The 21,271-nt window shown below is 43.7% G+C and overlaps 1 protein-coding gene across 4 annotated transcripts in view; it reads left to right on the top strand.

The window, feature by feature from the left end:
• Positions 1–21,271, top strand: part of LOC126473403 (formin-like protein) — a 469,317-nt gene that overhangs the window by 313,115 nt on the left and 134,931 nt on the right. The window lies entirely within an intron of this gene.

Below are 21,271 nucleotides of genomic sequence, written 5' to 3'. Positions count from 1 at the left end.
CACTCTGTCATGAAGCAGCATCTGTGAGGCAAGAGTTCGTTTGCAGAAACATTTCTGAAATGGGATGGCTTGCCCAGAGTCGCGATCTGAACCGAATGGAACGCCTTAGGGATGAGGTAGAATGTCGACTTCGCTCCAGAGCTCAGCGTCCAACATCACTACCTTCTCCGGTTTCCACTCCTGAGGAAGAATGGGCTGTCATTCCTGCAGACATTAATATACAATACTGGCCATTAAAATTCCTACACCACGAAGATGACGTGCTACAGACGTGAAATTTAACCGACAGGAGAAGATGGTGTGACATGCAAATGATTTCAGAGCGTTCACACAAGGTTGGCGCCGGTGGCGACACTTACAACGTGCTGACGTGAGGATAGTTTCCAACCGATTCCTCATACACAAACAGCAGTTGACCGTCGTTGCCTGGTGAAACGTTGTTGTGATGCCTCGTGTAAGGAGGAGAAATGCGTACCATCACTTTTCCGACTTTGATAAAAGTCGGATTGTAGCCTATCGCGATTGCGGTTTATCGTATCGTGGCATTGCTGCTCGCGTTGGTCGAGTTCCAAAATGGAATCGGTGGGTTCAGGGGGGTAATACGGAACGCCGTGCTGAATCCCAACGGCCTCGTATCACTAGCAGTGGAGATGACAGGCATCTTATCCGCATGGCTGTAACGGATCGTGAAGCCACGTCTCGATCACTGGGTCAACAGATGGGGGCGTTTGCAAGACAACCACCATCTGCAGTTAGACGACGTTTGCAGTGGCATGGACTATCAGCTCGGAGACCGTGGCTGCGGTTACCCTTGACGCTGCATCACAGACAGGAGCGTCTGCGATGGTGTACTCAACAACGAACCTGGGTGCACGAATGGCAAAACGTCATGTTTTCGGATAATCCAGGTTCTGTTCAGAGCATCATGATGGTCACATCCGTGTTTGGCGACATCGCGGTGAACACACATTGGAAGCGCGTATTCGTCGTCGCCATACTGGCGTATCACCCGACGTGATGGTATGGGGTGCCATTGGTTACACGTCTGTCACCTCTTGTTCGCATTGATGGCACTTTGAACAGTGGACGTTACATTTCAGATGTGTTACGACCCGTGGCTCTAACCTTCATTCGATCCCTGCGAAATTCTACATTTCAGCAGGATAATGCACGACCGCATGTTGCAGGCCCTGTACGGGCCTTTCTGGATACAGAAAATGTTCGACTGCTGCCCTGACCAGCACATTCTCCAGATATTTCGCCAATTGGAAACGTCTGGTCAATGGTGGCCGACCAACTGGCTCGTCACAATGCGCCAGTCACTACTCTTGATGAACTGTGGTATCGTGTTGAAGCTGCATGGGCAGCTGTACCCGTACGCGCCATCCAAGCTCTGTTTGACTCAAAGCCCAGGCGTATCAAGGCCGTTATTACGGCCAGAGGCGGTTGTTGTGGGTACTGATTTCTCAGCATCTATGCACCCAAATTGCGTGAAAATGTAATCACATGTCAGTTCTTGTGTAATATATTTGTCCGGTGAATACCTGTTTGTCATCTGCATTTCTTCTTGGTGTGTAGCAATTTTAATGGCTAGTAGTGTACCTCACTGAAAGTGCCCCCAGGAGAACTCGGGCACTCAGAGCGAAGGATGGACACGCCCCATATTTATTTCCACAAATACGTGTGCAGATACTTTCGATCAGATAGTGTACATTGGAGCTTACAGGGTAGGGAGGTGAAGGGCACGTGTGGTCTCTCCCCCTTTTTTTCCATCTTCACAGAGGAGGCAGTTTCAAACGAGAGAATAGCTGAACGTAAGGTTGGTGGTGTACGCAGAGGCGGTCGCTATTTTCGGTGGAGTGCGGGGACAGGCCGTGGCGATTGCGTGACGCCGGGAGATCATAGATATTGGTCCAGGATCGACGTGGCGCCGGAAGGAGTGAGTGAGTGAGTGAGTGAGTGTGCCCGGAATAAATGCCGTCATTGTGTTGCGGGGCACGGCGACCGCGTGGCGCCGACACACAGATTTATTCGCCGGACGGACGTGTCGCTGGCCGCCGCATTGTGTTGGGAAGCGGCCGGGAAGCTCTCTGCGCTCACACTCCTGCACAGCGAGGCATCTCACTGCTACTGCCACTGCTGCAGTAGTAGTCTGTGCCCATGTACCAAAGGGGCCAGTCTTCCAGCTGTGGTGATGGACTGGAGCCGTCGGTGGTTGGATTTTTGTATCCACCAAGTATACTTGGCGTCAGATTTACACGTTCCATATGGTTCAAATGACTTTGAGCACTATGGGACTTAAAATCTGAGGTCATCACTCCCCTAGACTTAGAACTACTTAAACCTAACTAACCAAGGACATCACACGCATCCATGCCTGAGGCATGAGATGTTTTATATTTTCCCACCTCCGCGTTGCAAATGTTTTGAGTGAAATGCCCAGTCGATGCGCTGTTGTTTTCACGTCAATTCTACCAACATTGAGAGTTGTTTAGTTCTCGGGGTTTTGTAAAATTCCTGGATTCATGTCTCGTCGCTGTGCAGCCTATGAAAAGGATTGCGGAAGACTCCCAAATAAATTCCAAATTACAGTGCAGTTTTAATACCAATATCCAGGACTCTGGTGTCCGAGCCTGGTGAACTGTACCGGTTACATCACATGTACCCAAAGTTGACATAAAACGACACAGAGTTCACAACAATCAACAAACGAGTGCCTCAAGACGCCTGCGTGACCTCTATTTATATTTTTGTTAACAATTACCTACAATGAAAATTACAATTTTATGTAAAATCACAATTAAAAGTTAAACCGAATATGAGATACACATTGCTAAAAATTTACAATCTCAGTGTTGAACAAGGTGAATGTATTTTCAACTTAGTTACGAGTTAATATAACATTTTCTAATTACGTTACAGGTAATAATTACATTTCTAAATTTGTTTATAACAAATCAACTAGTGCCTGAATTTTAGTACTAACATATATCGGAGATTAAATTGACGTGCTTTATTTATATGTTCTGTTTAATTTGCTGTAGTAATTTTATAATGATAGGTTTACTGGTACATCCTAACCATGTGCTACATTTCTTTCGATTAGTTACAGTATTAATTTCACATTTATGTTTTGTTTCTCACATAAGAACAATGTTAATCAGCAAAGCATTGTTTTCGAATTATATGTATACTGAAATAGTGGTTACTTTTGTATGTTATTTGGAAACAGGTCACTTTACAATTGGACAATTAGGACTGGTGTTTACCTTTAATGCTCTCCGAGGGGTTCTGATAGGTAGCAATGAGATACAGTAATATTTCAGGCAGGATTCGAACGTGTGACCGTAGCAGCAGCGCGGGTTCAACACTGAAGCGCCTAGAACCGGTCGGCCACAGCGGCCGGCTACAGGTTCTAGTCACATTGTGATCACCTGCCAGAATCCTGAATAATCACCTTTTTGCGGGGCGGATCGCTGCGACATACGCAGCAAGAGAGTCTGTGAGGTTCTGGAAGGTATGGGCAGGGATGAGTAGCCATGCCGAATTCGCTGTTGTAGACAGCTGCGCTAGATTTCTCGGTTGAGGCTCCATGGTGCGAACAGCCCTATCGTGTTAGCCCCACAGGTTCTTGATTGCACTTAAATCTGGGGACTTTGGTGGCCAGAGGAATGTGGTAAAGTAAGGACGTACACTGCGACCTGTGTGACACGTTGCATCGTCTTGCTGATAGATCCACCCATACTGAGGAAAGCGTAAGGGTGGACATGGTCCCAAGGATGAATCCAGTACTTGCGTTAATCCATTGTGCTTTCCAGAATGACATCACGCAGAGAAGCAGCCACGAAAACATTCATCAGACCACAATTATTGTTGCAGGGTGCTTGCTTTCAGACTTTCACGCTTTTTACACCAGTGGCCAGCTGTCTGACGGAGCATAAAACGTGATTCGTCTGAAAAGGCCACCTTTCGCCATTCAGTGGAGGCCCGGTTAGGGTACTGATGTGCAAATTCCCGCCTTGGTCGCCGATGAGCAACTATCAGCATGGGTGCTTGAACCAGGCGCTTGCTGCGAAGTTCCATATGTAGCAACGTTCGCTGAACGGTCATTGAGGAGACAGTGTTGGTAGCCCCTTGGTTCATCTGGACGGCCAGTATCTAAGCAGATAACATGTCTATTCGAATGTACACATCTCCGAAGCCGTCGTTCACCCATGTCATCTACGGCCTGTGGTGCACCACAGGTATCTAGGCGCCGGTGGTGGATAGCGCAGTTTTTTCGTGAACTCACGTGAGGCAATACTGACCCTACGACTTACCTTAAGAAAATAGAGTAAGGAAAGGGAAACCTACGTTTCTAGCATTTGTAGACTTAGAGAAAGCTTTTGACAATGTTGACTGGAATACTCTCTCTCAAATTCTAAAGGTGGCAGGGGTAAAATACAGGGAGCGAAAGGCTATTTACAATTTGTACAGAAACCAGATGGCAGTTATAAGAGTTGAGGGGCATGAAAGGGAAGCTGTGGTTGGGAAGGGAGTGAGACAGGGTTGTAGCCTCTCCCCGATGTTATTCAATCTGTATATTGAGCAAGCAGTAAAGGTATTAAAATCCATGGAGAAGAAATAAAAACTTTGAGGTTCGCCGATGACATTGTAATTCTGTCAGAGGCAGCAAAGGAATTGGAAGAGCAGTTGAACGGAATGGACAGTGTCTTAAAAGGAGGATATAAGATGAACATCAACAAAAGCAAAACGAGGATAATGGAATATAGTCGAATTAAGTCGGGTGATGCTGAGGGAATTAGATTAGGAAATGAGACACTTAAAGTAGTAAATGAGTTTTGCTATTTGGGGAGCAAAATAACTGATGATGGTCGAAGTAGAGAGCATATAAAATGGAGACTGGCAGTGGCAAGGAAAGTGTTCTGAAGAAGAGAAATTTGTTAACATCGAATACAGATTTACGTGTCAAGAAGTCGTTTCTGAAAGTATTTGTATGGAGTGTAGCCATCTATGGAACTGAAACGTGGACGATAAATAGTTTGGACAAGAGGAGAATAGAAGCTTTCGAAATGTGATGCTACAGGAGAATGCTGAAGATTAGATGGGTAGATCACATAACTAATGAGGTATTGAATAGAATTGGGGATAGGAGGAGCTTGTGGCACAACTTAACTAGAAGTATGGATCGGTTGGTAGGACATGTTCTGAGGCATCAAGGGATCACAAATTTAGTATTGGAGGGCAGCGTGGAGGGTAAAAATCGTAGAGGGAGACCAAGAGATGAATACGCTAAGCAGATTCAGAAGGATGTAGGTTGCAGTAGGTACTGGGAGATGATGAAGCTTGCACAGGATAGAGTAGCATGGAGAGCTGCATCAAACCAGTCTCTGGACTGAAGACCACAACAACAACATACTTGATCCACGGCGGCACGCGAATTCTTTACAATCTTAGCCGTGTCGGAAATGCTTCTGCTGTTGGCCCGGATGCCAATGATAATGTCCTTTCATACGTCAGATAAATCACCTCGTTTCAGCATTACAACTACTGCACTGTTTCCGAGTCCCACAGACTCGCTTATATACCTTCCGCTGCTAGTGCTGACACTTGCCATCTCAAAGTGGTTATTACACAAACATAGCGGATCACATTACTGAAACTGGACCGTGCCAGGGTGAGAACACCTTACCACGGAAATCATAGTCCGATTAAAATTACTTGTTACTTGACGTCTATAACCCACCGTTACAGTGTTGCCACATCGGCTGCTGGCTACGACTCGGTTATAGGCAATAGACAAACACGGCGTGTCATTTCACAAGTGCAGTTACTTAACGCGTAACACGAAGTGTTGGAAGACGTTAGATACGATGGGAACAGGAGATGCTCTGTCAGTAGCTGATTTTAAGTGACCAATGACTGAACTGTGGCAGACGACGCGTTTTCTAGCCCCCAAATTATAATTTTTAACTTTCAAATAATTCTTTCATTGAAAAAATTCCTTTCAGATGCCCCACATCCTTGCCTGTCCTGACCAGCACACATGTGCGTCCACGAAATGTCATCTTGCGCCTTCAGCATCTGAACACAGTTTATTCTAATAACACTGCTTCTTGGTTCGCTAAAGGGAGTGCTGCACGACAATCCGCCACGAACGAAACAGATCTAGCGCGTGTGGCATCTGGTGGCAGAGAGAGTGGAACTACGAGAATCACAAACAAATTATCCACGTGCCGGAAGAGAAGCAGTTCAAAACTCCCGTGAATCCGCCTACAACACAGCGATAACGCGCGCATGCGCTTTCTGGTTGTTACTGTTTAGTGTTACTGTTAATATCAATGGCCAGACCAGGTCGGTCTGTGGCGGAAATTACAAGCAATTAATTTCAGTGTCTGAAGAAAGTCCGCCGGCAGTGCTGCTGGATTGTCTGACACAGCTGTTAGTGAATGATGCGCGTAAAGGTTTAAAAAGTAATGTACGACTTCGTGTAAAATTTAAATTTTAAAACTGTTGGATGGTCACAGGTCGTTGTGGGTGCTCAGTTAAGGGGTTCCTGTAAGGGCGGTAGTAAATAAAATGAAAAATGTCACACGTGTCATAACTTCGAGGGGTGTTTCGAAACTATCCACCAATTGCAAGTCACAGGGAAATAGGACGTGGCAGGGCGTCCTCCAGCCGTAAACGGCTAGGCCAAGCGGACAGTTTTTCATGCGAAGGCCGTCGAGCACCGAAGACGGGCGTTCCGAGAAACTGGCAGACGGCCATCGGTGCGCCCCTTGCGGAGCCGCACAGAGCATCGTGCACTGCTTGTACCTCCGTCAGGCTTGGATACTCCGGCAGCCAAGGTATATGGGGAACAGGGAGAAGCCAGACTGTGTATTCTGACTGGTGACAAATGGCATACACTTACCGCATGCACTTAACTAGATCTCTGGTGGTTAACCTATGGTGAATAATGGCTGTTGGGTCACAGGGGAACGCGGCGTACAGCCGCGCGGAAGCAGAACTGAATTATTCACGGGAAGGAGATGCATGACACACTACGTGACCTCCTTAGTACCATGTATTTCGGGAGATAAGACAGTAATTGAAGTATTAAAAAAAAGGCACCCAAAATCGGGGTCGACTTAGACGATGTACATAAAACATAGATTGAAATTTATATATATTAAAACTATTGTAATATGAATCACTCACCAATGCATTTAAAACGCTGCAAAATCCTCACAATGATCTAAGGAAAACAGCTCGTAAAGTACATCTTAAGTTTCGTTGTGAGAAACTCGTCATATAGGTCCCGTTCTGCACCTTGTGAATCGATTTCCGCTTAGTCATCAGTATCAGAAATGGTTCAAATGGCTCTAAGCACTGTGGGACGTAACATCTGAGGTAATCAGTCCCCTAGACTTAGAACTACTTAAACCTAACCTAAGGACATTACACACATCCATGGCAGAGGCGGGATTCGAACCTGCGACCGTAGCAGCAGCGCGATTCCGGACTGAGGCGCCCAGAACCACTCGCCCACAGCGGCCAGCTGTCATCAGTATCCCATAGCAAATCGTCCTCAGTGAAATCCATAGCATTGGAAATTCCATGCTTCTCGAAGGATAGCAAATCGTCCTCAGTGGCATCAATAGCATTGGAAACCCCACGCTTCTCGAAGAATTTGATCACATTTCCATTTCACTTTTTCCCATGTTTTGATCATGAAATCACACAAAAAAGTGATGCAGTCCGCGTACCTCCCCACCTTTCGTATACGACTTTCCGCCACTCGTCATCCAATGTTCCACTGTTCACGCATATGGTTTTTGAATAGTTTATGCAGAGGCGTCTGAAGGTGGTAGGATCGAAGTGAAACCAACGGTTTGATAGCAGTGTAACATATCAGTATTGGCTCGTGTTATGTGATATTTGTATTTTCAGTTACGTGACCTGGTCGCCTCCTCCATACATTTTCCGTCCACAGTTTCACGGCATTCTCGTACATCCATCCCTTTTCGTGAAAATGTACAATAATGAGTGGAGGAAATTTCATTTTACGAATGGTTTTCCGCTTGAAAATGGGCGAAGGTTTCTAATTTTGTTCCATCTGCAGTGCATGTTAATGTAAACGTGGTCATTTCGTGGCGTATACTTCTGACTTGAACACTTTTACGACTTTCATTCCCACAGTTCAATTCTTTATCATCGAAATTCATCGGGGTTTCATCCATATTTCCAATGTGAGGTAGTAGAGGGTTGTATTTTTGCGTTACGCGAATAACAAACTTGCGAAAACTCGTTACTTCATGGCCAAGATCTTTCTGCGCAGTTATTATTTTCTGCCATATTAACAGATATTTTCTGTTCATGGAAAGATTGCACCAACCTACAGTTACTTTAAATTATTTGCCGTGCCCTGGAGTGGCTCATACCCACTTCAACGTGTAAGCCCTAATCATATTTTTTTTAACAATATAATTATTCTCCTTCTGTTACTATATACATTATATAACGCTATTTTTCGAATCTGGCGAGCAAGCTATTCCTCTCCTCGTAAAACACCATTTCATTGGCATTTTTTAATAGCACTTCCATTCTTTCGCCAGTCTCTTGCCATCTTATTTGTTGCATCGAAAGCCCTTGGCTGCAGCACAGTTGTTAGATTCTTTAGCCTGCAATCTTGCTTCGGTCTTGGCTTGATCATTAGGCACCCACTTCACAGATCTTACGCCGATTATACTTATCAGAGTACAAACTGTTTGAACACAGAATACAACTTACAACAATACTTTTAGCTGGACATAAGCGTTCGGTATTCGACACGTGCTTCTATAGGCAAAACTGTAACAACGCTGTAGGAGGCTTTTGTTTTGTGACGTGTTCAACCATACTAATTGTTCAGGAGTACAGAGCGGGTATGTCCGCAAAACTGAATAGCCAGTACGACGCTTTTATAAATACTCAAGGTCATTATCCGAATCAGTGCACGTATTATTATCCAGATGCTCACTGTTCTAAACTACATTAATAGGTTGTTGATAGTTTGGGGTTCGTTTTTAGGACTGGAATATGATAAAACTATATATCTTTGGCGAGAATTTATCCCTCGTCTTATCTGGGGGTCGTCTTATCCGCCGTAATATACGTTAATCGTGTGCTATGCGGCTGTAACAGGTCGCCGATTTTGCCATAGCTGAATCCGTAAATACACTCATTGAGACAAAACTGTGAAATTTACTGTTATTAATGTACCAGAAGGCGGCACGTTCTTATCTTGCAGCGTTCCTCGACTCGTCCTTGGAAACGCCGTGGTCGAGCTTTAAAGCCTGCCTCGCTGTCGCTACTGGAATCCACGACGTGTGACACGCGAGGCACTGTATACCACGTACGGGGGTCATCCCAAAAGAGACGTGCAAGGGTTTTTAAACATCCGATTTGTTGTCCATACTTTTGAAATTTTTACAGTATATTTGTTCTATCTTGTGAGTGATAATGTCATTTTTGACATAATCTGTGTCCCTTTCAGCTGTATTAGTCACCGTGGATTTAAGGCCTGTGTATCTGAATCATAGAAGTCAGGACCAAAACGTTGACCGGCGCAGTGGGGGATTCTTACCAGATGGGATTTGCGAAGGATATCGAAGAAGTTCAGAGATGGGCAGCTTACTGTATACAATCACGAAAAAGACGAATGTGTCACGAACTAGACAGTCAATCATTAAAACAGCGTTTCTTGTAACGCTGATATCTTACCATGAAATCCAGTCACTGGCTTTCTCCTCCAAATGAAAAAAAGTTAACTTCTACTACTTCTTATTATTCTTCTTTGCCGCCTTCTCTCGTTTCTCTTCCATGACGGCATTGTCATATAGGTTTTGACAACAGCGGATGTTCTACCTGAAGCCATCACTATTCCTTGTACGGAATATGTGTACCCTATCTGTCTGCGTCTAGAGTACATCTCATGTACAAGGTGTGAGAACGTTTTGTAAATGTCTGCTTAGCGTGTATCTGAATCGGGTCGTGAGTACGAGCCCTGTATTCACCTAGTCGGATGTGAGAAAACCCTCTAAAACCGATGTCCAGGTGGACGTCGTTAAGCTACGAGGAGTATTCGGTCCGGAGGATGCTAAGTTCACCGGACTTGGATACGATGTGACGTCATTATGACGTATACACGCTACATCGAAAACGATAGAAACCGTATATCGACTATTCGCCTTTTGTGAACTTTCGAGAGGTTGTGACAGGGTAGCGCTGTGCTCTGCGCTATTCGTTTGTGAACAGTAGACTCCAAAGCTGAACTGAGTATATGATGACCAAACACATTGGTTCTCCGAGTAAGAGACCTTTACTGGTGCCATCTTCTGCAAGCTGCATCCAGCAAAAGTAACGAGCCTTCTGCATAGTTTAAGGTATCCGCTCATGTTGTGATGCAATTCGTATTTTGCATAATCTTGTCTTAGCAAATTATACTGCTGACATAAACCACATTGACATGGCCAGGTACATGCTAAAACTATTGTGGTTGTATACATGACATAATATACAGTACGTCTGGTTTATCATACCACCATGGAATGCTTTGACACTGCATTCAATCATTTCATACGTCAATCAGTACTAGACACTAACCTTTGGTTAAGATTACATTGAGAAATCCACTTCCCCTCGTATTTCATCTCCGGTCGACGATTTTTCTTCAACAATGCCTCATATTTTTCTTTTTAAGTTCGAAATTCAATCATTCTACACACCAGTCATTACTGGACACTAAGGTACCTGTCTCCGCGGTCTGAGTGTAAAATTACTTGGAATTATGGTTGATAAAAGACCATCTTGGGATGGACATATAAATTACTTAGCTAACGAACTTGCACGAGTTCTCTTTCAGCTATATAAATTAAGAAAAAAAAATCAGCAAGAGTATGCTGCTACAATCTAATATGTACTGACAAGACCAATTGTATGAAACCATACTAAAATGTTGATAATAAATAAATATTATTTTCGGCGTAAGCATTCAATACAACAATCACACAATCTAATCTGGTCGGGACATAAGAAGACTTCACTTTTTTACGAAACGTGTTGTCCGTGGTGTTTTCAAGGCCACGGTCGGGAATATTTCTATTAATATCCAGCTCTTTTACTTTTATTTTGGAGAAATACATATACGCTGCCACACTGAGCTGTTTTCAGAATCGCACGTGTCAAAACAAACAACTAGCTGACGACAGTTTAGAATCTCGAACGTTCGTAAACGTCGATAGATGGGTTAATCGACTAAAGCGTATATACGTCGTCATGACGTCACATCATATCCAGTTTGGGTGAACTTAGCATCCTCCATTCGGTCCGGGGCAGGTCCGCCTCCCCGAACCTCAGAAGCGGCGCGTTAACGCGCTCAGCCATTCGGGCGGATTGTTAATGTTCTAGGTATTCCCTTTTTCTCGTGCTGTTCGAGAGTGGAACGGTCGGGAAATTGTCTGAAAGAAGTTCCACAACCCTCTGCCAAACATTAAAGTGCTAGTCATGTAAACATAGATGTGGTTAAATTGGCTGCAATCCATATTATCTTGTTGGGCGCAGCGGTAGTTGAATGTAGACAATGAAGGAAAGCACAGCAGTCGATCACGAAATCCGTCGTTTTATTACAGCAGATCTAGATTTCATCTGTCACATGATCGTTTTCAGTGCATATAACAACAGGTGACTTTACAGTAGGTCTATTCATTCCATTCCATATTTGGCTAATTAGTCCGGAAGTTTCGCTTAGCAAATATTATTAGTTGACGTAGAGCATACAGGAGCCTAACATGAACTCAGTGTTAGGCTCCTGTATGCTGTACGTAAACTATTGTTGTTCACTACGTAACTCTTTGGAACTAATGGCACCTGTTTTTATATGCACTGAAGAGACTGGGTGACAGTTATTGAACTATACGAAAACAACGTAAATAAATTACAAACTACGACGTGCACACACTTTATTGAACATGTAAACGTCACTACAGATATTCGGATTGAGGTTATGACATGTTCGTTAAGCATGCCATCATTGGCGATGATGTGGCGGAGAGGAATAGCGAAATTCTACATGTCCCGCTGAAGTGTCTGAACACAGATGCTCTCGATTACCATCTAAATGGTTGTTCCAGCTCAGCAATAGTTTTGGGTTATTCCTGTACACCTTGTCTTCAATGTAGCCCCATAAAAAGGATTCGCACGTGTTCAGATCCAGAGAATATGGCGGGCCATTCGAGGCTCATGCCAGTGGCCTCTGGGTACCTCGGAGCCGGAATGCGGTCCCGAAAGTGCGTCTCCAGGAGACCACTGTCCTGCCTCCATGGGGTCGAGCTCCGACTTGCATCAACCACATCTTGTCGAAATCGGTTTAACTTTGGATAAGGGGGATGAAATAATCTTCCAAAACATTCACGTACCATTCGATATTCAGCGTGCCATCAAGGAGTATCGCACCGATTATTCCGTGACTGGACATTGCACACCACATGGTCACCCGTTGAATGTGAAGAACTTCTCGATCGCGAAATGCGGATTCTCAGTCTCTCCACCCCTCCCCACCCCTCAAATGCGCCAATTTTGCTTAGTGACTAATCCATCATGAGCTTCGCCTCTAAACCAAACCATATTTACATACTAATTCTCATCATGCCCCGCGACCAACCGTGCAGTTTGGTCGTCCTAACGCAAACCGTTTAGAAGTTGTGACGATTTTATTTTATATAGTTCAATTATTATCCATTGTAACTATGTGATAGTTGGAAATATGTATCTGATGTAAACGTTCGGTTGCTGTTTTCTTCTTCATTGTGTAGATGTGACTGTTGTCATAAGACGGTTAAAGAATATCATCGCATTCTCGACTGACAATGTCATTTCTTCCCAAATGTGTAACATTTACAGACGCTCCTTACGACAAGCCTCCATAGAAGAGGGCTGGCGATCGACCTTCAATTCTGCGGTTACCAACCAACCTACGCAATGTTTAATCATTGCGACCAATGAGCCGGTAACTTTGAGGTGCAAAATTTTTATATTTGATTCCTACACGGACACTTCCATTCGTTATCCTCTTTCTCCTGATAACAACACTCTTCTGCTAAGTGCTGATTCCCGGCACGACTTCTGTAAGTAACATGAAGTATGAAATAATTATGCACCGGACGTCAGCAGTCACTAAAGACGCGTTTAAATCACGCGAAGCAGCCTCGCAAGCTAAGTACCGCGTAGTGTAAACGCAGTTCCCACCGCGATACCTGTTGCTCGAGGCTGACCGCAGTTGGGTTTTAGGCGTGCGTCAAGGAGACTTTGCTTCTCTGGTTTCGGTTACGTAAATGTCGTTACTTGTTGCACGCGAGACAATGAATCAGGGAAACAGCATCTGCCCCATCGAACTGTACAAAAAAGGAGAAGGAGAAAGTCTATGCCAATCAAGCAAAAAAGGGAGGATGCATGGAAGTAGATGAGCACGACGTTTCAGCAGTCTCTCGCAATACTGAAATAAAAAATTAACTCTCTATTGGGGTGATACGGAAGCAAAGGATCGGAGGACAACAAGACTAGGGTTACTCTCAAAGCTAAGCAAATTACGTAATCTCCAGGGTGTTCCAAAATTGACGATCGTTTAAAAAAAAACTCGCTTTATGCATTTTTTGGTAAATAGTTTTTAAAAATGCTGTTCAGCTTCCTCTGCAAGCCTATGCGGCGGGCTTCAGCAAAACTTGCTTTATTCCACGCTTAAAGAACAGGGAATACAGTCGGTTTTTGCAGAACATGCCTTACACATGTGTGGGGGTATTTTCAAAACTCGCTTTACGCTACTTAGCTTGCTCAAGTCGTTAGAGGTGTCCCTGAATATATACTCTGAAGACACTGTAAAAGTTGTCTTTGACATACAACAAATCGATCTCTGCCAAAGCTCTCTATTGGAGAAGTCTTTTGTGCACGACAGGCGTGGTTCTACAACCTGACTGTGGTGGTAGAACAACCAAAACAAGGTACTGGTAACATTTCTCACTATACTTGGTGTGAAACAGAAGATGGAAGAGGTGCAAATGAAGCCGCATCTCCACTACAAAATTTTTGCCTAACGGGTTCCAGATACTTGATATTCCTGCATGCGGTCTGTCGGACTTAGTGGAAGATTTGCCACTGTCATTCCATCAGCAGATGTGTTTGCAACATGATGTCGCACTCGCGCATTTTGCACGTGGCTTCCGCGAACGTGTGAACCATACCACGCTACCAAAATTTAGCTCCTCTCGAGTTTTTCTTGTGGGGCCATATGAAGAGTCTTGTGTAGTCAAAGCCCAAGAAATCTTTAACGGGATTTGTGAAGCACCTTCACACGTATGCGCACTTACATTTCACAGCTGTGTATTCACCCATCCCCTCCCCCTTCAGGAAAAAAAAAGGTTTTAGCAAACCAAACCCACTTGTTGCACAACAACACATACAGGCGTGTCAGTTCAGTGTCACTTTGAAGAAACGCGGACCATGATGTGTATGTTGACTGGTAACAAGTATTATCCAGAGGCGTTTGTCAAGAGATCTCGAAACTTCGTCATTGATCATGAAACTAACATGAGTTACCAACTTCCACCATAGCCCAGGTCTTCAGCGCCCTTAGAAGAATGTTTGCCATTACGAAACAGCTGCATTTCTACCACTGTATTTACGTATTCATATCGTAAGAAAGAATAACTCACATTTTATTTACTGAAAAGAAAATTATGAACTTGCATGTGTCTAGCGGATACGAAAGAAATAAATCTCTTAGATATCCTTCCTCTCTCTCTCTCTCTCTCTCTCTCTCTCTCTCTCTCTCTCTATTTCTCTACCCCCTCCTCCTCCTCCTCCCCCTCCCCCTCCCCCCCCCCCCCGCCTCTCCATCCCCGATGTTATTTGATTCGTATGTAAACAAGCAGTAAAGGAAACCAAGAAACAAAATGGAAACCTAATTATAGTTCAGGGAACAGAAATAAAAAAAAATTGACTGTTTCAGTGTCACCAGCAAACCTTAAGGCATCGCAAAGGACTTGGAAGATCAGTTCAACGGAATGGGTAGTGTCTTGACAAGAGCTTACAAGATGATCATCCTCACAAGTAAAACAAGGGTAATGGAATGTAGTCGAATTAAAGCAGACAGTGCCGAATAAATTAAGAGGATGTGCCAAAAAGCAGTGCTTCTCAAATTTTTATGTGAAAACGGTTAACGCTTTTTAAATAAAACAACTGTCATTAGCGTTCTACATCTTTATTCTTCGTCTACGTATTAAGAAAGGTGTAAGACAAGACTGTAGCCTTTCGCCCCTACTCTTCAATCTGTACATCGAGGAAGCAATGATGGAAATAAAAGAAAGGTTCAGGAGTGGAATTAAAATACAAGGTGAAAGGATATCAATGATACGATTCGCTGATGACATTGGTATCCTGAGTGAAAGTGAAGAAGAATTAAATGATCTGCTGAACGGAATGAACAGTCTAATGAGTACACAGTATGGTTTGAGAGTAAATTGGAGAAAGACGAAGGTAATGAGAAGTAGTAGAAATGAGAACAGCGAGAAACTTAACATCAGGATTGATGGTCACGAAGTCAATGAAGTTAAGGAATTCTGCTACCTAGGCAGTAAAATAACCAATGACGGACGGAGCAAGGAGGACATCAAAAGCAGACTCGCTATGGCAAAAAAGGCATTTCTGGCCAAGAGAAGTCTACTAATATCAAATACCGACCTTAATTTGAGGAAGAAATTTCTGAGGATGTACGTCTGGAATACAGCATTGTATGGTAGTGAAACGTGGACTGTGGGAAAACCGGAACATAAGAGAATCGAAGCACTTGAGATGTGGTGCTATAGACGAATGTTGAAAATTACGTGGACTGATAAGGTAAGGAATGAGGAGGTTCTACGCAGAATCGGAGAGGAAAGGAATATGTGGAAAAGACTGATAAGGAGAAGGGACATGAGGAAATGACTTCCATGGTACTAGAGGGAGCTGTAGAGGGCAAAAACTGTAGAGGAAGACAGAGATTGGAATACGTCAAGCAAATAATTGAGGACGTAGGTTGCAGGTGCTAATCTGAGATGAAGAGGTTAGCACAGGAAAGGAATTCGTGACGGGCCGCATCAAACCAGTCAGTAGACTGATGACCAAAAAAAAGAAGAAACGTATTTGCAGCGCTCTCCCGCTAGAGGGCCTGGAATTGATCCTTGTAACATGGCGGTGTGTAACGTAACTATGTCGGTGCATGAGAAACAGCCTGCTGTAATAGTTACACGTTCGAAGACTTGGTCCACACATGGAGCACCCTCCCCTTTATTATAACGACGCCAGGTCACACACGAGCGCTGCGACATCCGCAACAATTCGAGCCTTACGTACACTGTCATCGATCATCCTCCATACAGTCCCGAATTGGTCCCATCCGATTTTCATCACTTTCCAAAAGTTAAGGAACGTCATCGAGAACTCTGCTTTAATAGTGATGAAGCGGTGCAAGCAAAAGTGAGGTTGTAACTACGTCAACGAAGTTGAACCTTCTACAAACCTTCTATAGTGCCCTCCTGTTGGGAGAAATGTACTCGTCGCCATGGTGACTACGTTGAGAAATAAATATGTAGACATGAAGAAAAAAATGTGTAATGTTAATAAAGTTTTATTCAAAAAGCTTATAGAGCTTCCACAAAAAAAATCGGAGGCATTACTCTTCCGCACGCCCTCATAGCTTTGGAAATGACACACCAAAAGGAGTGTTGGGGCAGCAAAACAAGAACATTGACGACGGTCGAAGTAGAGAGGATATAAAATGTACAGCAATAAAAGCCTCCTGAAAAAGAGAAGTTTCTGACATCGAATATAAATTTAAATGTTTGGAAATCTTTTCTGAAGGTATTAGTCTGGAGTATATCCTTGTACGGAAGTGAAACTGTGACAATAAGCGGTTCATAGAATAAGAGAAGCTTTCGAAATCTGGCGGTACGGAAGAATGCGGAAGATCGTGTTGGCAGATCTGATTACTAATAAGCAGGTACTGAATCGAATTTGGAGAAAAGAAATTTATGGCACAGTTTGACCAGAAGAAGGGATCCGTTTATAGAAATATTCTGAGAAATCAAATGATCAGTTTAGCATTGGACGGAAGTGTCGAAAGTTGTAGAGGGAGAGCAAGGCTGAAATATAGTAAGCAGTTTCAAATGGATGTAAGTTGCACTAGTTGGACAGAGGCAAATAGGGTTGCAGATTATAGATTATCTTTGAGAGCTGCATCAGAGAAGTCTTCGGATTGAAAACGACAGCAGTAGCGGTCATACGAGTAAAGCCTGTGGTCACTGCGAAGCAACGAGTTTGTTTCGATCTTGCTACACCTTCAAAAGAAAAGCACCAGAAAATGTGAGGAACTGAGAGTGATAATTATAAGGATACATAGCAAGGGAGAATAGTAGTATGGTTTCAGAACAGGGGTAAGCACGGGCTGTATTGTAAATGCTTACTAAAAGTCCACAGAGAGAGAGAGAGAGAGAGAGAGAGAGAGAGCATTGAATAGGAACAGTTATGTTGTCTTTAACAATTTGGAGAAAAACTTTCAGTAGTTTCAGGTGCAACACACTCATACTAAAAAAAAAAAAAAAAAAAAAACCAGGCGTTGAGGGAGAGAGAATTTATTAAGCAGTGTCAGAGTTTGTGGAGAACTAACGGAGCGAACAGTCAGTTAATGATGTTGCTTTTCATCTTTGCTGTTAACATCTCTAGAACAGATCGTAAGAGGGCACGGATGGAACGGGCGGTGTGTGTAGGAACCAAACGTTCTCATATATACGATATGCTGATGTTAGCGGAATCTAAGGAGTTCCTCAACGAAATGGCGGAAGACGGAAATAAGAAATTCGAAGAACTCGAAAATAAATACAAAAAAGACAAAATCATGATACTAGAAGGAAAATGAGTGACTGGCAAAATCGTGATAGAAGGAAAACAACTAGAGCGGGTACCAGAATTAAAGTAGTAGGAGGGGGGAGGGTGAATTATAACGGGGAACCTAAAATGTGACATAGAAGAAAGATCGAGAATAGCGATAGTCAAGGAAGCCTTAAAAAATTAAATTGCGATGTGGGGGCACGGAATAAAAATCAGAGGAAGAGATTGGTCTAGTGCTGTGTATGACGCAGAGACGTAAACATAGCGATAAGAACGTTGGAGGTATTGGAAATATGGGTAAAATTGGGAAGACATGGTTAGGGACAAGGAGATGTTGAGGAATTGGTGAGAACAGAGACACATATAAGGAAAAGAAAGCGACATTGACTAGGCCACATATTGAGACGCCGGGAAAGGAAAAAGGGATGGCAGAGAGTGGGACGAAGAAATCAACTGACTGACACTGTCAGGGAGGAAAACGGGAATTACACGGAGTTGAGGAGAGAAACACGAGACGGGAAGAAGTGGGTGGCAAAATACAGTACCACGTCTAGACCTGTCGCAAGGGACAGCCACAACTCATGGAGGGGGTGGTGTCAGCACATAGCAGCCCCACGTGAAAGCGGCCAACGTCCCGTAAGCGGAAGTAGGCCCGCAGCCCATAGCTTTCCGGAAGCTCTTCGTTTACCCAGGCAGGCAGGCAGGCAGGCAGACACACACAGACAGACAAGACAGACAGAGCAGGGCTGGCTGCTACATGGGGAGCCAACCAGCCGCCAACAGAGTTCGGCGGTCGTGGCCTGATGCAAGGGGGCGCTTCACCAGGGTCCTTCAACTACCACGTCGAAAGTATGAAACTACGTAATTAATTATGTGTATGTTTGCAGTCCCGGTATACATTGAAATACTCGCGCCTCAGTACTGCAGCAGCCCGCTAAAGCAACAAAAGCAGAACGACTCAGCCCAACCATGAAGTGGAGTGTCGTGCGGTAATTGGTTTCCAGCAGCAGCGGAAGTGTTGCGGCTGTGTTAGTCCGCTCAAGATGACTTATTTAGCCGCCTGAATTGGCCTGATACATGTCCAACATTTCCGCTCTGTCGGAAACGAATTAACATTTTTTATTATCTCCTCTTGCGATGGTCTTAAGATACTGTGACACGGGAAGTTCATTGTGTAATGGGACTGCGGACATATAACAACAAACAAATAAATACGTAACAATATATTTTAGAAGTAATAATTAAAATTACGACCATCTCTCGCGTATACCAGCTGCGCGCCCGTCCTTCGCAGCGGAAGTTGAAGAAGGGTCTGTGCCTACCGTCGCTTTTCAGTCGGTCTTGGCTGATGCACCATGGATACATGGACGTCTATATGTGATTACTCTGCTATGCACAATAAAGTGGCTGGCAGAGGGTTCAGTGAACAACTTTCAAGCTCTCTCTCTACCGTTCCACCCCCGAACGGCGCGCGGGAAAAACGAGCACTTAAATTTTTCTGTGCGTGCCCCGATTTCTCTTACTTTATCGTGATGATCATTTCTCCCTATGTAGGTGGGTGCCAACAGAATGTTTTCGCAATTGGAGGAGAAAACTGGTGATTGAAATTTCATGAGAATGCCTTTCCTTTAATGATTGACAATCCAATTCACGTATCATGTCTGTGCCACTATCTCCCCTACTTCGCGATAATACAAAACGAGCCGCCCTTCTTTGTATTTTTTCGATGTCATCAGTGAGTCCCACCTGATGCGGATCCCACACCGCACAGCAATACTCCAGAATAGGCCGGACAAGCGTGGTGTAAGCACATTTTAAGTGTTCTGTCAATGAATCGTAGTCTTTGGTTCGCTCTACCCACAACATAATCTACGTGATCGTTCCAATTTAGGTTATTTGTAATTGTAATCCTAAGTATACAGTTGATTTACAGTCTTCAGATTTGTGTGACCTATCACGTAATCGAAATTTTGTGGATTTCTTGTAATACTCATGTAGATAACTTCACATTTTTCTTTATTCAGGGTCAATTGCCACTTTCCGCACCATACAGATATCTTATCTAAATCATTTTGCAATTCGTTTTGGTCATCTGATGACTTTACAAGACGGTAAATGACAGCATTATCTGCAGACAATATAAGACGGCTACTAAGATTGTCTCCTATATCGTTAATATAGATCAGGAACAATAGAGGGCCTATAACACTTTCTTGGGGAACGCCGGATATTACTTCTGTTTTACTCGATGGCTTTTATTACTACGAACTGAGACCTTTCTGACAGGAAGTCGCGAATGCAGTCGCACAACTGAGGCGATATTCCGTAGGCACGCAGCTCGGTTAGAAGACGCTTGTGAGGGACGGTGTCGAAAGCCTTCTGGAAATCTAAAAACATGGAATCAATTTGACATCCCCTGTCGATAAGCACTCATTACTTCAAGAGTATAAAGAGCTAGTTGTGTTTCGCAAGAACGATATTTTCTGAATCCGTGCTGACTGTGTGTCAATAAATCGTTTTCTTCGAGGTACTTGATAATGTTCGAATACAGTATATGATCCAAAAACCTACTGCAGATCGACGTTAGTGATATGGGCCTGTAATTCAGCGGATTACTCCTACTTCCATTTTTGGGTATTTGTGTTACTTGAGTAATTTTCCAGTCTTTAGGTACGGATCTTCCTGTGAGCGACTGGCTGTATATACTTGCTAAATATGGAGCTATTGTATCAGCATACTCTGAGAGGAACCTGACTGGTATACAGTCTGGACCGGAGGCCTTGCCTTTATCATGTGATTTAAGCTGCTTTGCGACACCGAGGATATCTACTTCTGTGTTTCTCATCTTGGCAGCTGTTCTTGATTGGAATTCAGGAATATTTACTTCGTCTTCTTTGGTGAAAGATTTTTGGAGTACAGTGTGTAATAACTCTGCTTTAGTGGCACTGTCATCAGTGATTTCACCCTTGCTATCGCGCAATGAAGGTATTGATTGGGTCTTGCCACTGGTGTGCTTTATGTATGTCCAGAATCTGTTTGGGTTATCTGCCAGATTTCGAGACAAGAGTTTCGTTATGGAAATTATTAAAAGCATCTCGCATTGAAGTACGCGCTGTATTTCGAACTTCTGTAAAACTTTGCCAGTCTTGGGGATGTTGCGTTCTTTTAAATTTGCCATGCTTTTTCGCTGCTTTGCAACAGCGATCTGACTCGTTTTGTGTACCATGGAGATCAGTACCATCACTTATTTATTTATGTTGTATATTTGTCTCAATTGCTGTCGATTCTATCTGTTTGAAATCATTCCACAACTTTTCTACGCTTACATGAACAG

This window comes from Schistocerca serialis, chromosome 4 (assembly GCF_023864345.2).
Source record: "Schistocerca serialis cubense isolate TAMUIC-IGC-003099 chromosome 4, iqSchSeri2.2, whole genome shotgun sequence".
NCBI classification, from domain to species: domain Eukaryota; kingdom Metazoa; phylum Arthropoda; class Insecta; order Orthoptera; family Acrididae; genus Schistocerca; species Schistocerca serialis.
The sequence above is the reverse complement of the archived record's forward strand: the minus strand, read 5'-3'. Positions and strand labels throughout refer to the sequence as shown.